The sequence below is a fragment of the Rattus norvegicus genome, chromosome 15 (assembly GCF_036323735.1).
Source record: "Rattus norvegicus strain BN/NHsdMcwi chromosome 15, GRCr8, whole genome shotgun sequence".
Taxonomy (NCBI): Eukaryota; Metazoa; Chordata; class Mammalia; order Rodentia; family Muridae; genus Rattus; species Rattus norvegicus.
This window is the reverse complement of record NC_086033.1, coordinates 56,290,437-56,309,564: the sequence shown is the minus strand read 5'-3', so window position 1 is coordinate 56,309,564 and position 19,128 is coordinate 56,290,437. Positions and strand designations below refer to the sequence as shown.

The 19,128-nt window shown below is 39.8% G+C and overlaps 1 long non-coding RNA gene across 1 annotated transcript in view; it reads left to right on the top strand.

The window, feature by feature from the left end:
• The first annotated feature begins 758 nt into the window (after positions 1–758).
• LOC134481990 (uncharacterized) overlaps positions 759–19,128 on the top strand; it is a 39,116-nt gene continuing 20,746 nt past the window's right edge. Inside the window, exons 1-2 of the long non-coding RNA XR_010057954.1 lie at positions 759–825; positions 932–999. This is a non-coding gene — a long non-coding RNA (uncharacterized LOC134481990). The remainder of the gene's footprint in view (positions 826–931; positions 1,000–19,128) is intronic.

Below are 19,128 nucleotides of genomic sequence, written 5' to 3'. Positions count from 1 at the left end.
ACTTAACAGCTAATATCCACAGACAAGAGAGTAACTACCATATTTAACTTTCTGAGTCTGAGTTACTTTCCTCACTTAGGATGTTTTGTGCCTGGAGATTATTAGATTTAGTATTTTTTTTTATTTGACTGAGGTCTCCATTCCTATCATGTCTCAAATGCCTGAGAGTCTCTCTTCCATCTCTTGTAGTCTGTTGTTGATGTTTGCCTGTGAGGTTCCTGAGCAAGATTTACCTCCTTTGGGTTTTATTCATTGATTCTATTTCTAGTTTTAGAAATTGAACTATCTAATTCATTTCTTCCCACTGTTATTTGGGTTTCCCCAGATCCTTTATTTCATAGATAAAGGATTTAGTAATTCCCTCTTTTAGGACCTTTATCATCTTCCCACAGGCTATTCTGAGCTCTTTGTTTTGTGCTGCAGCCATGTCCCGTTTGTCAGAGTCTACCACGTAGGGTTGCTGGGCTGTAGTGGAGATATATGGTCTTGGTTGATATCATGCTTTTATGCTAGTGTTTAGGCTTCTGGGTTTGCGCTGATTGGGATTCTGGGTTCTAATATCTGGTACTATCATTGTTGGGTAGCTGTCTCGATTCTGGATTTCTGTTGACCTCTTCTTGTGAGGTAAGCAAACTGGAGATTGCCACATGGACACTTTCAAACCCGAGTAGAAATCTTTATTGCTGGCCAGCAGCTGCATGCAGAACTTTCCCAAATCATGCATTCCTGAGCCTTATAATTCTTTGCCTTTTACGGACAAAAGTCATTTCCTGGTTGGCAAGTTTCAGTTAAAAAGAAGCAGAACGGCAGAATTCAAATATCGAGGTTCATACATTTAGGGACATTTTACTCAGAGACTTTTCCAGCCACATTCCAGAACTATTGACTTAGCTTCTATTCCCAGGTGGACTGACTGTTTTTATTTTTTCAGGTGCCGATGTCTCTGTGCTGGGTTTCGAGGTCTCAGGTCTCAATGGTGCCTATGTTCTTTGTTTCGGGGTAAGATCCCACAGAACTTTGTTGATACTGTCCTTGTTCTGGTTTATGTAGTCACTGCTTGGAGGACTTTTCTACAGTAGACTTTCCGGCTCTTCCCTGATGTTCCCTGAGACATAGACGCAAAGCCGTGATGTAGGCGTATCCATCGGGGATAAGTTCTCACAACCCATTGATTTCTGAATTGTGTCCAGTTTGGGTTTTCTCTGATGATTTCCATTTACTGTATTTATTAAGGATTGTTTCATGATCCAGAATATGGTCTATTTTAGAGAGATTTCCATGTGCTGCTGAATTGAAAGTATATTCTTTGGTGCCTGGGTAGGCTATTCTGCACATATTTAGAGGTTTATTTGATGTAAAATGTTACTTAATTCTAAAGTTTCTGCTTATTTGTTTTGTCTAGATGATCTGTCTATTGGAGAAAACTGGTTGTTGAAAATACCTACAATTATTGGGTTTGTGTTCATCTAAATCTTTAATTCTGTTAGAAAGCTTTTCATGAAATTAAGAGGACAGGGGTTTAGTGCACATATGTTTAGTATCGGGATATTTCTTTTCCTTATTAGTGGATCCCTTGATTAGAAGCACTATGGCCTTTGTCTCTTCTGATTAGGTTTAATCTAAGTCTATTTAGTCAGGTGGCAGGAAGGCAATACCTGCTTCCTTTATCATCCCATTTTCTTGGAATACTTCTTTTCATCCTTTCACTTAAAGGTGATGCCTATCCCTAAAGCAAAGATTAACTCCTGGTAGACAGCAGATGGATGGTTTTGTTTCTTAATCCATTCAGCTAGCCTAGGAATTCTGATTGGAGTTTTGAGGCCGTTTATTTATATTAATGAAAGATCGCAGTCATATTTTTTGCTGGCCTGTGTTCTTAGTTGTGGTTTATTTTTATTGAATTATGGCTTCACATGTTATATTTCCAGAGTCCCTTGGCTGTGCTTATTCCTCCCCTCAGCTTGAGTATTGCTTCTAGGATTCTGTTAATATGAATTTATTTAGGCTTTTTCTTTCACAGGAAAATTCTCTTGCTCCATCAGCTATGGCAGATAGTTTCCCAAGGTGCAGTAGTCTAAGTAGGCAGTTGTAGTCTTTTAGAAGGTGGAGTGTCTTGCTCCAGGTTCTTCAGGATTTCAGAGTTTTCACTGAGAAACGGATGTTTTTTATGATTTTTTATTTTATGTGTAATTTATCCTTTTTTTCTATTTCAGCTTTCAGTAGTTTTTCTTTGTTCTGTACACTTAGTATTTTTTTTAACTATGATATGCTTGAGTGTTTTTTTCTATTGTTGTTTTCTTTTCTTTTCTTTCTTTCTTTCTTTCTTTCTTTCTTTCTTGCTTGCTTGCTTGCTTGCTTGCTTGCTTGCTTGCTTGCCTGGTTGGGATTCTGTAAGCCTCTTGTATCTTTTTGGTGACATTTTCTTCTTGCTAGAGATATGGTTTATGTTATTGACCTGATTGTGATCTTAATTCACATTTCCTTAATACTATTAGGTCTTTTGAATGACTTCAGTAGAGCAGTGTCTATTCAAGTTCTTGGCCCATTTGAAAGTAGGGTTACTAATCTTTTGGCTTTGGGGTTGTAGCAGTTCCTTTGATATTTTGACTATTAACCGCTTTTAAGATGGACTATCAACCTTTTATAAGATGTGTAGTTTACACACGCCTTACCCAGTTGTTGTACTGCTTTTCACTCTATTGATTATTTTTTCTCTTGTTTTTAAGAAGGTTTCAGTTTGATGCATGTAGGTTTTGATGCCACAATCATGCAAGCATTGCCAACATCATGGAGCTTCCATCCATGTTACTATCATGGAGCTTCCATTCTATGTTTGTTAATACCATGGAATTTCCATTTTATGTTTTCTTGTAGGACTAGGAGACTTGTGTGCTTTAAGCCTTGAATTGGTTGTAAGTCTCTACTAATTTTGAGCTGATTTTCATGCATAGGAAAACTCTTTTAAGTACTAGAACCTACTTAGGATCTTATCCACATGCTTGGATCACAGGTAAAGCCAAAATTTAATAACAACGAGGAGGTTGCTTTTACAGGTTCCTCTATCTCTACAAACTCTCAGTTCTTATGACTTCCTTTGGGCCCCCCCCCTTCCTCTTTGATTAGAATCACGAGGTTTTGACAACACCCTGCTCTGCTCTGGGCTTCTGCAGCAGTAACCATGTGCGGGGTTAAATAATGGGAGTTCTAATAGAGGGGAGAAAACAGTAAAATCAGTCCTGGTACTTCCGGGCATGTTGTACAAGTAATCCCTGCATCCCGGAGGCTGATGCAGGAAGATCATTGGGAGTTTGAAGCCAGCCTGGGATACAACAGGTGAGAGAGAGAGAGAGAGAGAGAGAGAGAGAGAGAGAGAGAGAGAGAGAGAGAGAGAGAGACAGAGAGAGAGACAGAGAGACAGAGAATGAATTATACTATTTATTATAATTTTCTACCATTATTTATTTTTCTGAGTCATTTAATAGTTTCTGCATACATTCTGTCCATGTTTTCTAATTAAATTGAATGGGGGCAACAGCAGGAAGCATGTTTATGATATCTTAACTACAATTAGAAACTTAGGCTTAAAATATAAATCACAGGCTGTTTTTTTTTTCCCCCATGAAGATCCAGATAGTAAATATTTTACAATTGTAGGTTTTATGGTTTTGGTGAAATTACTCAACTCTCCTGTTTTAGTTTGAAAGCAGGTGCTGGCAGTATGTAATGAAGGAGCATTTGTTTTGGAAGACAGGTGGCTAGCCTGTGGAGAATAGTTTGCCAACCTCTGCTTAAGGAAGGGAAGGAGGAGGGATGAGGCAAGAGAGCAGGGAATTGGCAAAGGCTTGCTGTGGGAATGCAGGAAAGTGGAGAACACCAAGGATTACCAGATTCTTAGGCCGAGCACAGTGATGCACCTTCCAATTTTAGTCTACTTGGCATTTAAGCACCATGGGTTTACTTTCTAAATTGGAGGCCATAGTGGTTTTGCACTTTTTCTGCTGATTCCTACTTTGCTTTGTTCTTATGTGACAAGACTCCTTTAACGAACGCTTTATCACCTATGTCTTTTTCAGTGTTGCATTTTTGACAGGACTCTGGAGGAAAAGCGACCTGGCTCATTATCCAGCCCGGACGCATAAACATACTTGAAAGTGCTTCCTTCTCTTTAGGTGTCATCCAGGAAGATGATGGATAAAGAGGCTGTTTTAATAATGGAAGGCTGACATTTCTAACTGACTCATGTGGGCACAGGATCAGAAGATTGGCTATTTATCATAGGAAAGGCTGCTGTTCAGGGTAAACAGTGGCATTCTCTTTTACATTGTCCCCAGGCCACACAAATCAATTAGAAGTATGTCTTATTAAAGACTCTGTGAGTGTCGAAACAAATGTTGTTTGGTGAGCTGACCTGGGGGAGCATTCAAGGCCTAGATGTTTTCTGGTGATTTAATTTCTTTGCTTCGTGGAAACACGAAGACACAGCGTTCTCGGAAATTGCAAGAAGAAAAATATTGGAAGATAGGTATTGTCTCAATTTCAAGTGGAACTGGCAACTTCATGTTGTACTGTGAAGTAGGGTGCCTCCTGTGCAAAGCCCTGGAGATATGTGACTTCCTAAGATTTCACATCCATTGCTCACTGGAAGAGGCTGTTTTCTGAAGCCCTTGTTCATATTTCCAACGAACCTTCCTCAACCCTGCTTTCTGAAGTCGTCACTGAAAACAATGTGCTTCTCCATAGTCTTCTCTTTGTGGGAACTGGTAGTGAGTGGAAAGAAAGGAGAAAAAGAATGAAGAACAGGAGAGAAGGAATAGGAAGAGAATAAGCACAATTTATTGTACAATGAGTGGTTTATTACTGTCAAAGATAAATTACCATTTAGTGTCTAAAAGCACACATTGGAGCAGCCACGAATCACTATGGGGAAATGGATCAGGGAAGAATTCTTGACGTTTGGAGCTAGAGACCCCAAATGGTAGGCAGACACTAAGAGGGAAGGATTATGAGTACATTAAACTAATATAGCAAATTTAAATAAAATTGGGTCTCTGTGTCTGAGTCGTGGAGACCAGGAAATCTTGAGCATCAAGCAGAGATCATACACAGGTTTACCAATGTGTGAGGTGCTTTGAATAAGAAAGGCCCCCATAGGTTCATATATTTAAATGCTTAGGGAGTGACACCATTGAACAAATTAGGAGGTGTGGCTTTGTTGGAGGAAATGTGTCACTGGGGGTAGGCTTTGAGGTTTCAAAAGCTTAAGCCAGGTCCAGTGGCTCTCTCTAACGGCTGCCTATGGATCTGTATATAGCACCCTCAGCTCTTAACCAGTACCATGTCTGTTTGTGTCACCATGCTTCCTGCCATGCTGATAAGAAACTAAACCTCTGTTAACCAGCCCCAATTAAATGCCTTCCTTTGTAAGAGCTGCTGTGGTCGTGGTGTCTCTTCATAGCAATACACCACTGACTAAGACAGTATAGTAGACTGGTGAAGCTTGTGCTGGTAGAGGAATGAGTAAAAATGGGAGGGCTGGACTGAGAGCACTGATAACTGTTGTGGGAGTTGTTAGGAGAAAGTGGTGAGGCCAGACCAGGGAGGACTTTGTGTCGGACCAACTTGCCTCAGGGGTGAGGGGTAAGCTATTTTTGCTTGCAAGAGGAGAGATCTGTTTTAAGGCTATAATGAACTTGATAATCAATGATGATTTTGATGGTTAGTACTAGACATTTGACAAACTGGGCAGAGCCTAGTCAAAGATAGCTGAAAGAATGGCTTTCAGTATTGGACTTCAGATGCCCCGAGATGTGCCTCAGGCTTGACACTCAGGGAGTGACACAAGACCTCAAGAGCCTTACTCCAGAAGAGTGTTAGCCAGGTCTGTTGTGTTACCTGGATTAATTTAGTAAGGGGTCTTGTTAACATCTGACTGGTTCTTGTTACCCTTCCTCATGGCGAATGCCATGCAGAATAAAATTCCTGTAGATTTTGGTCTAGTCTTTATTTATAGGCAAAGGACTTACCCCAATTTAGTAGTCGATTTCTTGATCCTGTTCAATAATCTGCCATGTAAATCCAGAGGGGTACACCAAACTCCTCCCTTCCTCTGGTCCACTCTAATATGAGGAGCCCTGCCATTGGCAGACCGGCAGATAGCCCTCACATCTCCCCATCCTTTCTCTTTGTAGACACTTTTCCTAGTTAGACTGAAAAGGCCTCAGAGGCTACAGAGACATTTCATAAGCAATAGCTTGCTTTGGTCTCCCTTTCTTTCTGCAGTTAGATAATAACCCAGCTTTCATCTCACAAAGAAGTCACCCAAGGGATAAATGAAGATCATAAACTATTTGGAGTACCCGAGAAAGGAGCTGGGAGTTTTGAGAACATTGTTACAGGGCTTGCAGACAGTGACTGTACAGGGAGAGGAAATCCCAAATTTCAGAGGAAACTTGTTGGGTAGTAGAAAGGCTTATCCTAGACAGTAGCATATATGCATATGGGAATCAAGGAATGCTAATAGGAATGTTGAGCTTGTGGTTTGAATAGTAATGTTAGGAATTAGTTTTGGCAAGTTATCTTTCCCTAGAAGTGGAGTCAGAAATCTAGGTAATGGTAGGAATGAAGGTATAGATATGTTTTTGCAAGGCATATACTAGAGGGAAGTAAAGCAACTTTGCTGGGATCACCTGTCAATCCCGGTACCCAACAAGGAGAATTGAGAACCAAAAGGTGAGTTCAGAGAAGCTGATTAAAGCAGAATAAGTGACCTCTGTATTAATTAAATATTGAATTATAGTTCCTAAACATCTAAAGTAACCTGGGGCTCTTCCATAGAGACAGGAAATACAGAAGCCTGAACAGATTCCCAGGTTGCCCTCTGAGCTAGGCATGGCTCCGTTCTCCATGGAATCTTCATAAACTAGGAAGAGAGTCTCAGGTACTGTTTAGCCCATGGGTAGAGTGTCCTTGAGACCTTTGGTAATGGGGTAACTTTCCCATTTGAAAAAGTGAGGGACAGTCTTGCTTCTAGTGTCTCTTTTGAGGTTGCAAAGTGGACACATGCCAGATGATGGGTGAGGGGGTTGGCAGCTATGACAATGTCTTTGTTGGTCACAGATGGAGCATACACAGGGTCTCTGTGGAGTGGGGGAGAGGCCCTTCTATGTCCATGGTCTCCTCATCTACGATATGGAAATTTGGGCTGTATCATGGACAGAGGTACTCAAGGATGCTCCAGCATGGAAATGGAACCAGCTGTGGCAGCTGCCACCTGTCTGGTCCTTTGCTTTGCGTACCCCATTGTTTGTCTTCCTTCTTTGTCTTTGAGGGCTCCTCCTGATTTAGCAAGCTTGGAATACTATGTCTTGTGCAGTGGGAAAGAGATTTGGGTCTCTTGTTCAGCTTTTGTTTTGGCTGATGTCTAGAAAGGTCATGAAATAGACTTTGAGAATGGTAAACCCTTCTTTGGACCCAAGTTGGTTAAGCTATGATAGATAACCTCAGGCAGTTTGGGTGTTACAGAGCTGGACTTTGAATGGAACTTTGAATTACCCCTCTTAGTTTAGTGTAAAAAAAGTATTTGATTACTGCTATTTTCACACATTTTATTAATCATTTGAATATGTAATTATGACACCCTTCCCAAAATCTGTATTCTAATAGGGCTACCTAGGTCTTTTAAAGAAACCGTATCTTTCTCAGAGGGGCCTCATTTGACTTTCAGGCATGGACCCTGTCAGATCATTGCTTAGCCAGTGACCAATTGCAAGGCTTTTCTTCATGGGTACAGAATAAGAAAAGCAATAAATATAATGCCAGGTTATATCATAGGAAGTGGTGAGAGCCACTTTTTAGTGAAGAAGAAGGGGTCTCAGTTAGAGGCTGAGTTTGGCTTCTGACTTAAGCCAAGATTTCTCTACTTGAGGGTACTTTCTGGATGAGGCTTGCATTGGAGACTATTTCTGGTCTCTCAGTCATGACCTTCCCTTTCTTGTGTTAATTAATTAATAAACAATGGTATAATGCATGGCATATAGTAGATATAAATTTTACATATCTGAAAAACATGTCATGTTAAGTGCATGGGCAGCCGTCTGGGTATCCTAAAGAGAAGGGTATCCAAAGATAGGGAAAATGATTTTAAAAGGCAACATATAGTCAGAATTTATAAATATGATTTATATAGTTTTCTAGGATGATGAAAGATGTGGAAAATGATCATCCAGAGAAAATTTTACTTAAAAAGGTCACACTGGGATCCAGGATAGTATATAATGGGGCTCTAATTAGCAATATTAAGAAGCTGTGCTGGCCATATTAGTGCTTAAGAGCACAAGGTTGCAATTTATTGTCAATTGACATGGGTTTTGATCCACTGACGGTGTAATGTCTTTGTTGTATAATATCTTTCTGTTATTCATATTATACTATTTTTAATACGTACTGAGTTTACGTTGACAGGGTGATTTCTCCGGGAGAGCTTTAGGTGACTTCTGTCTTGAGCTGGGATTTCTTTACTTGAGGGTGCTTGATTAGAAACTTGGAGTTCAAAGTTCAACACTTCAACCTCCAGGATAGTGAGAGTAGATGGATACTGAGTTCCATTATCAGTTATCAGTGATTATAAGTAATCTTGCCCATGTAGTGATCCCTTCACATATATTGGGGTGAAAACACAGCTAGGGGAAGCTTCCAAGAAGTCATATATATTGAAGTTGTAGTGTCAACGATTGGGAAGTTGTGTTTTCTTCCACACCTCACCCTATGCATCTCTCTAAGTTGTCTATAACTTGTACTTCTTTATTCTTCATTCTTATAATAAGGAAGTACTAATAGTGAGCGAGTCATCCGCCTGAGTCCTGTGGACTCCTTCTCTCTTTGATGGGAAGATGTTACTTTTGTAGCTTGCTTAGGAGCCTTTGAGTAGACCGGTCACCCTTTGAAAGTGCTGTTTGAAGTGATGGGATTCTTGACAGACAGAACCCTTAATTTGAGTGTTTGCTAACTCCAGGAACTTCTGTCAGAGTTTCAGTGTGAATTTTGGATCCTTAGCAGAGAATTATGAACTGGTCAGTTGATCAGAAGAGAAATACTTACTGTGGGGACAGGATCCACACTTGTGGTCAAGGGAGTTGACTATCTTGATTATGACACAGGACCCCTTATAGTCAGTCAGAGCTTTGGCTGTTCAAGGACTGTGCTGACTTAGTACAATTATTAAAAGGAAGGAAATCACTGTTCTTTGACATAATTCTAAGGAGAGTCGAGGATCCCAGACTGAGCCAGCAATGACTGTTGGGCTCAGTTTTCCATATTTATGCCAATTACTCATTTTCATTCATGTAAAATATATTGGTTCTTAAAAATAGAGAAAAGCTAGACAGAAGTCTAGATTTTAGCTCTCATTTTATCCGGCAAAATAGAAGGGACACTGAATTAAGAATGAAACAAATGAAGAACTAGAAAGAATTAAGAACTGCTTTTTAAATTGAAAAGTGACAGAACCTGTTATGAACGCATAAAGGGGAGATTAAATTTTAGAGTCAAAGAGACTTGTAATGTACAGTGACTCAGAACCGTCCTGTATTTTGTGATATATTTCCCTTCATGAATGATTTAAATTTTCTCACTAATACACTCCTTCTGAAAGAGACAGAAGAGAGTCTTTAAAAGTCTTCTCAGAGGTACCTGGTGCCCTGAGCAGGGCCAGAGTTAACGGTCCCTTCTGGGGTCCATTGTAGGAGTGAAGCTTCAATTCCAGACATTAGAAATATCTTTGTGATGAAGCATTCTGCTGCATAGTCTACTTTAAAATGTGCATTATGTCACTAAGAAGGAGTTTAAATTCTGAGCTATTACAAAGCACCGTGCATTTCAGAAATAGGCCCTTCTTCAGGACCCATTATATATTTTTATTTAAAAATTTCATATAATATATTTTAATCATTTCGCCCTCCTCCAGCTTCTCTCAGATTCTCTCTACATCCCTGCCCACTCAACTTTGTGTTGTTTTTCTCTCAAAAACAACACAAAACAAATCTTTCAAAAAAAAGAAGCAAAAATGAAACAAAACTCCTTACAGAACAAGAAACACACCCAAGAAGAACCCACAAACACAAAGATGAAAACAGAACAAATAAGCAAAAGACCAAAAAAAGCAACAACAACAACAACAAAATCAAACAACAGAGCAATGCAAACCCCACTGAGCTCACTTTCTGTTGGACATCTATTCCTAGGCATGGAGTGAGCCAACCCTCAAGTGTGGGTCATGCATTCATTTGGAGAAAACTGATTTCCCTTTCCCAGCAGTTAATAATTGTGAATAGCTTTGTGGGGTGGGACCCAGTGGAGATCTCCCCCTCTCAGCACTAATGCTCCCATCTAGCTTGAACCGCGCAGGTCTCAGGAGTATTTCCACAGTCTCTGTGAGTTCATAAGTGAATCAGTCCTGTTGTATCTGGGAGACACTCTCTCTTTGAAAACATCAGTCACTTCTTTACAATATTTGTGCTTCCTCTTCGCTCAACCCCTGCTCCCTGGGGAGTGGGGGTTGATGAAGACATCCCATTTAAGACTGACTGAACATTTCACCTCTTTTATGCATTGCATGTTGTCCAGTCTTGGGTCATTGTGATACTGTAAGAAGCTTCTCTTCTGTGGGATGAACCAGTACTGATCTATGAGTACAGCAGCATGTCACTGGGAGTCATTTTATTGCTGTATTCCTTTAGCAGGACAGTAGCATTAGGTTTTCCCTAATTCCATGACCTATCTAGTCTTAGGATCTTGGCCACTTCAACAGTGTCAGGTACGGATTCCATCTCATGGAGTGGTTGTGTACTCCCATAACACTTTTTCCAGTACCACATCAGTAGATCTTATAGGCAGGTTAATGTTTTATGTTTCAGGATTTGTATCTGGATAATATTGATAATATTGTCTTTATCATAGGTCTTACCAGCAGGTTGTGAAGAACAGATAAAAGCCTTGGTAACAGCTTTGCAATAGCCTGTGGTGTTTAGGGATTTCCATGAGGCCCTGTGGGCCAGCGACCCAACAAGATGCACCCATTCCTGGCACTGAAAACTTCACATAAGACAAAAGACGTCTAGTTGAGACATTGCCTCCCTATTATTTGGTGACTTTTTCAAATGGGTGTTAGTGTGAATTGTCCTTCCATGTATTCATGCTTTTATGCTTTTCTCCAAGCACCCTCCCTGTCATACTATATTCTATTTCTGTTTCCTGTGAGAGTCACTCCACCCCTTTGGCTCCTTCGTAGGCATTTAACCTGTGTGGTTATTCATATTGTAGCACATATTTTGAAAGCTTAAAAGCTGACATGAACATATAATAGAAACCATATAATGTTCATCATTTTGTGTTTGAGTTACCTCACTAGGGATGATTTTTTTCCCTTGGATCCATCAATTTAACTGCCAATCGTATTTTCTTAACAGCTGAATAATATTTCACTTACCACATTTTCATTATCTATTATGGGCATATCCATTATCCATGATTGGCAGCTAGGCTGTTTCCAATTTCTGACTGTTATGAATAGTGTAGCAATGAATACAGATTAGCAAGCGCCTCCACAGTAGGCTGTAGGGTCCTTTGGCTATAAGCCCAAGAGCGGAAGAGCTGCATATTATGGTAGATTGAGTCCCAACTTCCTGAGGAGCCACCACTGATTTCCAGGGTGGCTGTAAAAGTTAATATTTCTACCAGCAACAGATGAGTGTGTTTCCCATACCGTTTGTTCTTGCCTGCATAAGCTGTCACTTATTTTATTGATCTTGGCCATTCTTACTGGTATAAGAGAAAATATAAGTTTTGGTGTGCATTTCCTTGAAAAGTAAGAATGTTGAACATTTCTTTAAGTGTTTCATAACCATTTGTGTTTTATCTTTTGAGAACTTTCTGCTTAGTTTTGTAGCACAGTTTTAAAATGACTTGTTTGCTTGTTTGAAGTACAGCTTTTTTTCATTCTTTATATATTTTAGATATTAACCTCTGTTGGATGAATAATTGGTAAAGATCTTTTCGTTCTGTAGTCTGCTGTTTTGTCTAAATGATGTGACTTTTGTAGTACAGAAACTTTTCAGCTTCATGAAGTTCCACTTATTAATTGTTGATCTTAGTGCTTGTGCTAACCCTGTTCTGTCAGGAATCCTTTTCTGTCAATGAGCTCAACCCTATCCCCTACTTCCTCTTACATCACATTCAGACTGATGACTCTTACACTGACGTTCTTGATCCGTTTGGACTTGAGCTTTGTGTGGGGTAATTATGAATTTATTTGTGTTCTACATGTAGCCATTCAGTATGGCCAGCGCCATTTGTTCAAGGTGTTTTCTACAGTATGTATTTTTTGACTTCTTTGTCCAAAATCAGGTGTCTATAGATGTGCGGACTTACATCTGGGCATTCAGTTTGATTCAGTTGATTGGTGTCTCTACTTTTATGACAATACCATGCTTTTTAAAAAAAATTGTTAACCTCTGTACAATTTGGGATCAAGAACAGTGATCCTAGTGAACTCCAACATTATTACTATTGTTGTTGTTATTGTTATTATTATTATTATTATTATTATTATTATTATTAGTAGTAGTAGTAGTAGTAGTAGTAGTGGTAGTAGTAGTAGTAACAATAGTAGTAGTATTTAGGACTCAGGACTATTTTAGGTATCCTGACTTTTTTGTGTTTCCATTTGAGGTTGACAATTGTTTTTTCAATTTCTGTAAGGAATTGTGTTGGAATTTTTATGGGGCGTTATGGTGAATCTATGGCTAGCTTTTGGCAGAGTGGACATTTTTATTATATTAATCCTACTGATCCATGAACGTGGGGAGCGTTCCACCTTGTGTTGGTGTCTTCAGTTTCTCTCTCCAGAGTCTTAAAGTTTTTTTTTTTATTTATTAACTTGAGTGTTTCTTATTTACATTTCGAGTGTTATTCCCTTTCCCGGTTTCAGGACAAACATCCCCCTAATCCGTCCCCCTCCCCTTCTTTATGGGTGTTCCCCTCCCCATCCTCTCCCCATTGCCGCCCTCCCCCCAACAATCACGTTCACTGGGGGTTCAGTCTTAGCAGGACCCAGGGATTCCCCTTCCACTGGTGCTCTTACTAGGATATTCATTGCTACCTATGAGGTCAGAGTCCAGGGTCAGTCCATGTATAGTCCTTAGGTAGTGGCTTAGTCCCTGGAAGCTCTGGTTGCTTGGCATTGTTGTTCATAAGGGGTCTCGAGCTCCTTCAAGCTCTTCGAGTTCTTTCTCTGATTCATTTAATGGGGGTCCTGTTCTTAGTTCAGTGGTTTGCTGCTGGCATTCGCCTCTGTATTTGCTGTATTCTGGCTGTGTCTCTCAGGAGCGATCTGCATCCGGCTCCTGTCAGCCTGCACTTCTTTGCTTCATCCATCTTGTCTAATTGGATGGCTGTATATGTATGGGCCACATGTGGGGCAGGCTCTGAATGGGTGTTCCTTCAGTCTCTGTTTTAATCTTTGCCTCTCTCTTCCCTGCCAAGGGTATTCTTGTTCCCCTTTTAAAGAAGGAGTGGAGCATTCACATTTTGATCATCTGTCTTGAGTTTCATTTGTTCTAGGCATCTAGGGTAATTCAAGCATTTGGGCTAATAGCCACTTATCAATGAGTGCATACCATGTGTGTCTTTCTGTGATTGGGTTACCTCACTCAGGATGATATTTTCCAGTTCCAACCATTTGCCCACGAATTTCATAAAGTCATTGTTTTTGATAGCTGAGTAATATTCCATTGTGTAGATGTACCACATTTTCTGTATCCATTCCTCTGTTGAAGGGCATCTGGGTTCTTTCCAGCTTCTGGCTATTATAAATAAGGCTGCTATGAACATAGTGGGGCACGTGTCTTTTTTATATGTTGGGGCATCTTTTGGGTATATGCCCAAGAGAGGTATAGCTGGATCCTCAGGCAGTTCAATGTCCAATATTCTGAGGAACCTCCAGAATGAATTCCAGAATGGTTGTACCAGTCTGCAATCCCACCAACAATGGAGGAGTGTTCCTCTTTCTCCACATCCTCGCCAGCATGTGCTGTCACCTGAGTTTTTGATCTTCGCCATTCTCACTGGTGTGAGGTGAAATCTCAGGGTTGTTTTGATTTGCATTTCCCTTATGACTAAAGATGTTGAACATTTCTTTAGGTGTTTCTCAGCCATTTGGCATTCCTCAGCTGTGAATTGTTTGTTTAGCTCTGAACCCCATTTTTTTAAATAGGGTTATTTGTCTCCTGCGGTCTAACTTCGTGATTTCTTTGTATATTTTGGATACAAGCCCTCTATCTGTTGTAGGATTGGTAAAGATCTTTTCCCAATCTGTTGGTTGCCGTTTTGTCCTAACCACAGTGTCCTTTGCCTTACAGAAGCTTTGCAGTTTTATGAGATCCCATTTGTCGATTCTTGATCTTAGAGCATAAGCCATTGGTGTTTTGTTCAGGAAATTTTTTCCAGTGCCCATGTGTTCGAGATGCTTCCCTAGTTTTTCTTCTATTAGTTTGAGTGTATCTGGTTTGATGTGGAGGTCCTTGATCCACTTGGACTTAAGCTTTGTACAGGGTGATAAGAATAGATCGATCTGCATTCTTCTACATGCTGAACTCCAGTTGAACCAGCACCATTTGCTGAAAATGCTATCTTTTTTTCCATTTGATGGTTTTGGCTCCTTTGTCAAAAATCAAGTGTCCATAGGTGTGTGGGTTCATTTCTGGGTCTTCAATTCTGTTCCATTGGTCTATCTGTCTGTCTCTGTACCAATACCATGCAGTTTTTATCACTATTGCTCTGTAATACTGCTTGAGTTCAGGGATAGTGATTTCCCCTGAAGTCCTTTTATTGTTGAGGATAGTTTTAGCTATTCTGGGTTTTTTTATTCCAGATGAATTTGCAAATTGTTCTGTCTAACTCTTTGAAGAATTGGATTGGTATTTTGATGGAGATTGCATTGAATCTGTAGATCGCTTTTGGTAGAATGGCCATTTTTACTATATTAATCCTGCCAATCCATGAGCATGGGAGATCTTTCCATCTTCTGAGGTCTTCTTTAATTTCTTTCTTCAGAGTCTTGAAGTTCTTATTGTACAGATCTTTTACTTGCTTGGTTAAAGTCACACCGAGGTACTTTATATTATTTGGATCGATAATGAAGGGTGTCGTTTCCCTAATTTCTTTCTCGGCTTGTTTCTCTTTTGTGTAGAGGGAGGCTAGTGATTTATTTGAGTTAATTTTATACCCAGCCACTTTGCTGAAGTTGTTTATCAGCTTTAGTAGTTCTCTGGTGGAACTTTTGGGATCACTTAAATATACTATCATATCATCTGCAAATAGTGATATTTTGACTTCTTCTTTTCCGATCTGTATCCCCTTGACCTCCTTTTGTTGTCTGATTGCTCTGGCTAGAACTTCAAGAACTATATTGAATAAGTAGGGAGAGAATGGGCAGCCTTGTCTAGTCCCTGATTTTAGTGGGATTGCTTCAAGTTTCTCTCCATTTAGTTTAACGTTAGCAACTGGTTTGCTGTATATGGCTTTTACTATGTTTAGGTATGGGCCTTGAATTCCTATTCTTTCCAGGACTTATATCATGAAGGGGTGTTGAATTTTGTCAAATGCTTTCTCAGCATCTAATGAAATGATCATGTGGTTTTGTTCTTTCAGTTTGTTTATATAATGGATCATGTTGATGGTTTTCCGTATATTAAACCATCCCTGCATGCCTGGGATGAAGCCTACTTGATCATGGTGGATGATTGTTTTGATGTGCTCTTGGATTCGGTTTGCCAGAATTTTATTGAGTACTTTTGCGTCGATATTCATAAGGGAAATTGGTCTGAAGTTCTCTTTCTTTGTTGGGTCTTTGTGTGGTTTAGGTATAAGAGTAATTGTGGCTTCGTAGAAGGAATTCGGTAGTGCTCCATCTGTTTCAATTTTTTTTTTTTTTGGTTCTTTTTTTCGGAGCTGGGGACCGAACCCCGGGCCTTGCGCTTCCTAGGTAAGCGCTCTACCACTGAGCTAAATCCCCAGCCCCCATCTGTTTCAAGTTTGGATAATATTGGTATGAGGTCTTCTATAAAGGTCTGATAGAATTCTGCACTAAACCCGTCTGGGCCGGGGCTCTTTTTGGTTGGGAGACCTTTAATGACTGCTTCTATTTCCTTAGGAGTTATGGGGTTGTTTAACCAACTGGTTTATCTGTTCCTGATTTAACTTTGGTACCTGGTATCTGTCTAGGAAATTGTCCATTTCCTGCAGATTTTCAAGTTTGTTGAATATAGGCTTTTATAGTAAGATCTGATGATTTTTTGAATTTCCTCTGAATGTGTAGTTATGTCTCCCTTTTCATTTCTGATTTTGTTAATTTGGACACACTCTCTGTGTCCTCTCGTTAGTCTGGCTAAGGGTTTATCTATCTTGTTGATTTTCTCAAAGAACCAACTTTTGGTTCTGTTGATTCTTTCTATGGTCTACTTGGTTGATTTCAGCTCTGAGTTTGATTATTTCCTGCTTTCTACTCCTCCTGTGTGCATTTGCTTCTTTTTGTTCTAGAGCTTTTAGGTGTGTTGTCAAGCAGGTGACATATGCTCTTTCCTGTTTCTTTCTGCAGGCACTCAGCACTATGAGTTTTCCTCTTAGCACAGCTTTCATTGTGTCCCATAAGTTTGGGTATGCTTTACCTTCATTTTCATTAAACTCTAAAAAGTCTTTAATTTCTTTCTTTATTTCTTCCTTGACCAGGTTATCATTGAGTAGAGCATTGTTCAATTTCCACGTATATGTGGGTATTCTTCCCTTATTGTTATTGAAGACCAGCTTTAGGCCGTGGTGGTCTGATAGCACGCATGGGATTATTTCTATCTTTCTGTACCTGTTGAGGCCTATTTTTTGACCAATTATATGGTCAATTTTGGAGAAAGTACCATGAGGAGCTGAGAAGAATGTATATCCTTTTGCTTTAGGATAGAACGTTCTATAAATATCTGTTAAGTCCATTTGGCTCATGACTCCTCTTAGTCTGTTTATGTCTCTGTTTAATTTCTGTTTCCATGATCTGTCCATTGATGAGAGTGGGGTGTTGAAATCTCCTACTATTATTGTGTGAGGTGCAATGTGTGTTTTGAGCTTTAGTAAGGTTTCTTTTATGTATGTAGGTGCCCTTGTATTTGGGGCATAGATATTTAGGATTGAGAGTTCATCTTGGTGGATTTTTCCTTTGATGAATATGAAGTGTCCTTCCTTATCTTTTTTGATGACTTTTAGTTGGAAATTGATTTTATTTGATATTAGAATGGCTACTCCAGCTTGCTTCTTCTGACCGTTTGCTTGGAAAGTTGTTTTCCAGCCTTTCACTCTGAGGTACTGTCTTTGTCTCTGAGGTGTGTTTCCTGTAGGCAGCAGAATGCAGGGTCCTTGTTGCATATCCAGTTTGTTAATCTATGTCTTTTTATTGGGGAGTTGAGGCCATTGATGTTGAGAGATATTAAGGAATAGTGATTATTGCTTCCTGTTATATTCATATTTGGATGTTAGGTTATGTTTGTGTGCTTTTCTTCTCTTTGTTTTGTTGCTAAGACGATTAGTTTCTTGCTTCTTCTAGGGTATAGCTTGCCTCCTTATGTTGGGCTTTACCATTTATTATCCTTTGTAGTGCTGGATTTGTAGAAAAATATTGTGTAAATTTGGTTTTGTCATGGAATATCTTGGTTTCTCCATCTATGTTAATTGAGAGTTTTGCAGGATACAGTAACCTGGGCTGGCATTTGTGTTCTCTTAGGGTCTGTATGACATCTGTCCAGGATCTTCTGGCTTTCATAGTTTCTGGCGAGAAGTCTGGTGTGATACTGATAGGTCTGCCTTTATATGTTCCTTGACCTTTTTCCCTTACTGCTTTTAATATTCTTTCTTTATTTTGTGTGTTTGGTGTTTTGACTATTATGTGACGGGAGGTGTTTCTTTTCTGTTCCAATCTATTTGGAGTTCTGTAGGCTTCTTGTATGCTTATGGGTATCTCTTTCTTTAGGTTAGGGAAGTTTTCTTCTATGATTTTGTTGAAGATATTTACTGGTCCTTTGAGCTGGGAGTCTTCCTCTCTTCTATACCTATTATCCTTTGGTTTGATCTTCTCATTGAGTCCTGGATTTCCTCTATGTTTTGGACCAGTAGCTTTTTCTGCTTTACATTATCTTTGACAGTTGAGTCGATGATTTCTATGGAATCTTCTGCTCCTGAGATTCTCTCTTCCATCTCTTGTATTCTGTTGGTGAAGCTCATATCTACAGCTCCTTGTCTCTTCTTTTGGTTTTCTATATCCATGGTTGTTTCCATGTGTTCTTTCTTGATTGCTTCTATTTCCATTTTTAATTCCTTCAACTGTTTGATTGTGTTTTCCTGGAATTCTTTCAGGGATTTTTGTGACTCCTCTCTATGGGCTTCTACTTGTTTATTTATGTTTTCCTAGAATTCTTTTAGGGATTTTTGTGATTCCTCTCTGTAGGCTTCTACTTGTTCTCTAAGGGAGTTCTTCACGTCTTTCTTGAAGTCCTCCAGCATCATGATCAAATATGATTTTGAAACTAGATCTTGCTTTTCTGGTGTGTTTGGATATTCCATGTTTGCTTTGGTGGGAGAATTGGGCTCCGATGATGCCATGTAATCTTGGTTTCTGTTGCTTGGGTTCCTGCGCTTGCCTCTCGCCATCAGATTATCTCTAGTGTTACTTTGTTCTGCTATTTCTGACAGTGGCTAGACTGTCCTATAAGCCTGTGTTTCAGGAGTGCTGTAGATCTGTTTTCCTGTTTTCTTTCAGCCAGTTATGGGGACAGAGTGTTCTGCTTTTGGGCATGTAGTTTTTCCTATCTACAGGTGTTAGCTGTTCCTGTGGGCGTGTGTCTTGAGTTCACCAGGCAGGTCACTTGCAGCAGAAAAGTTGGTCTTACCTATGGTCCCGAGGCTCAAGTTTGCTCGTTGGGTGTTGCTTATGAGCTCTCTGCGGAGGCAGTCACCAGGAAGCTCTGCGCCACCCTTTCCGGGAGCTTCCGTGCACCAGGGTTCCAGATGGCGTTTGGTGTTTTCCTCTGGAATCAGTAA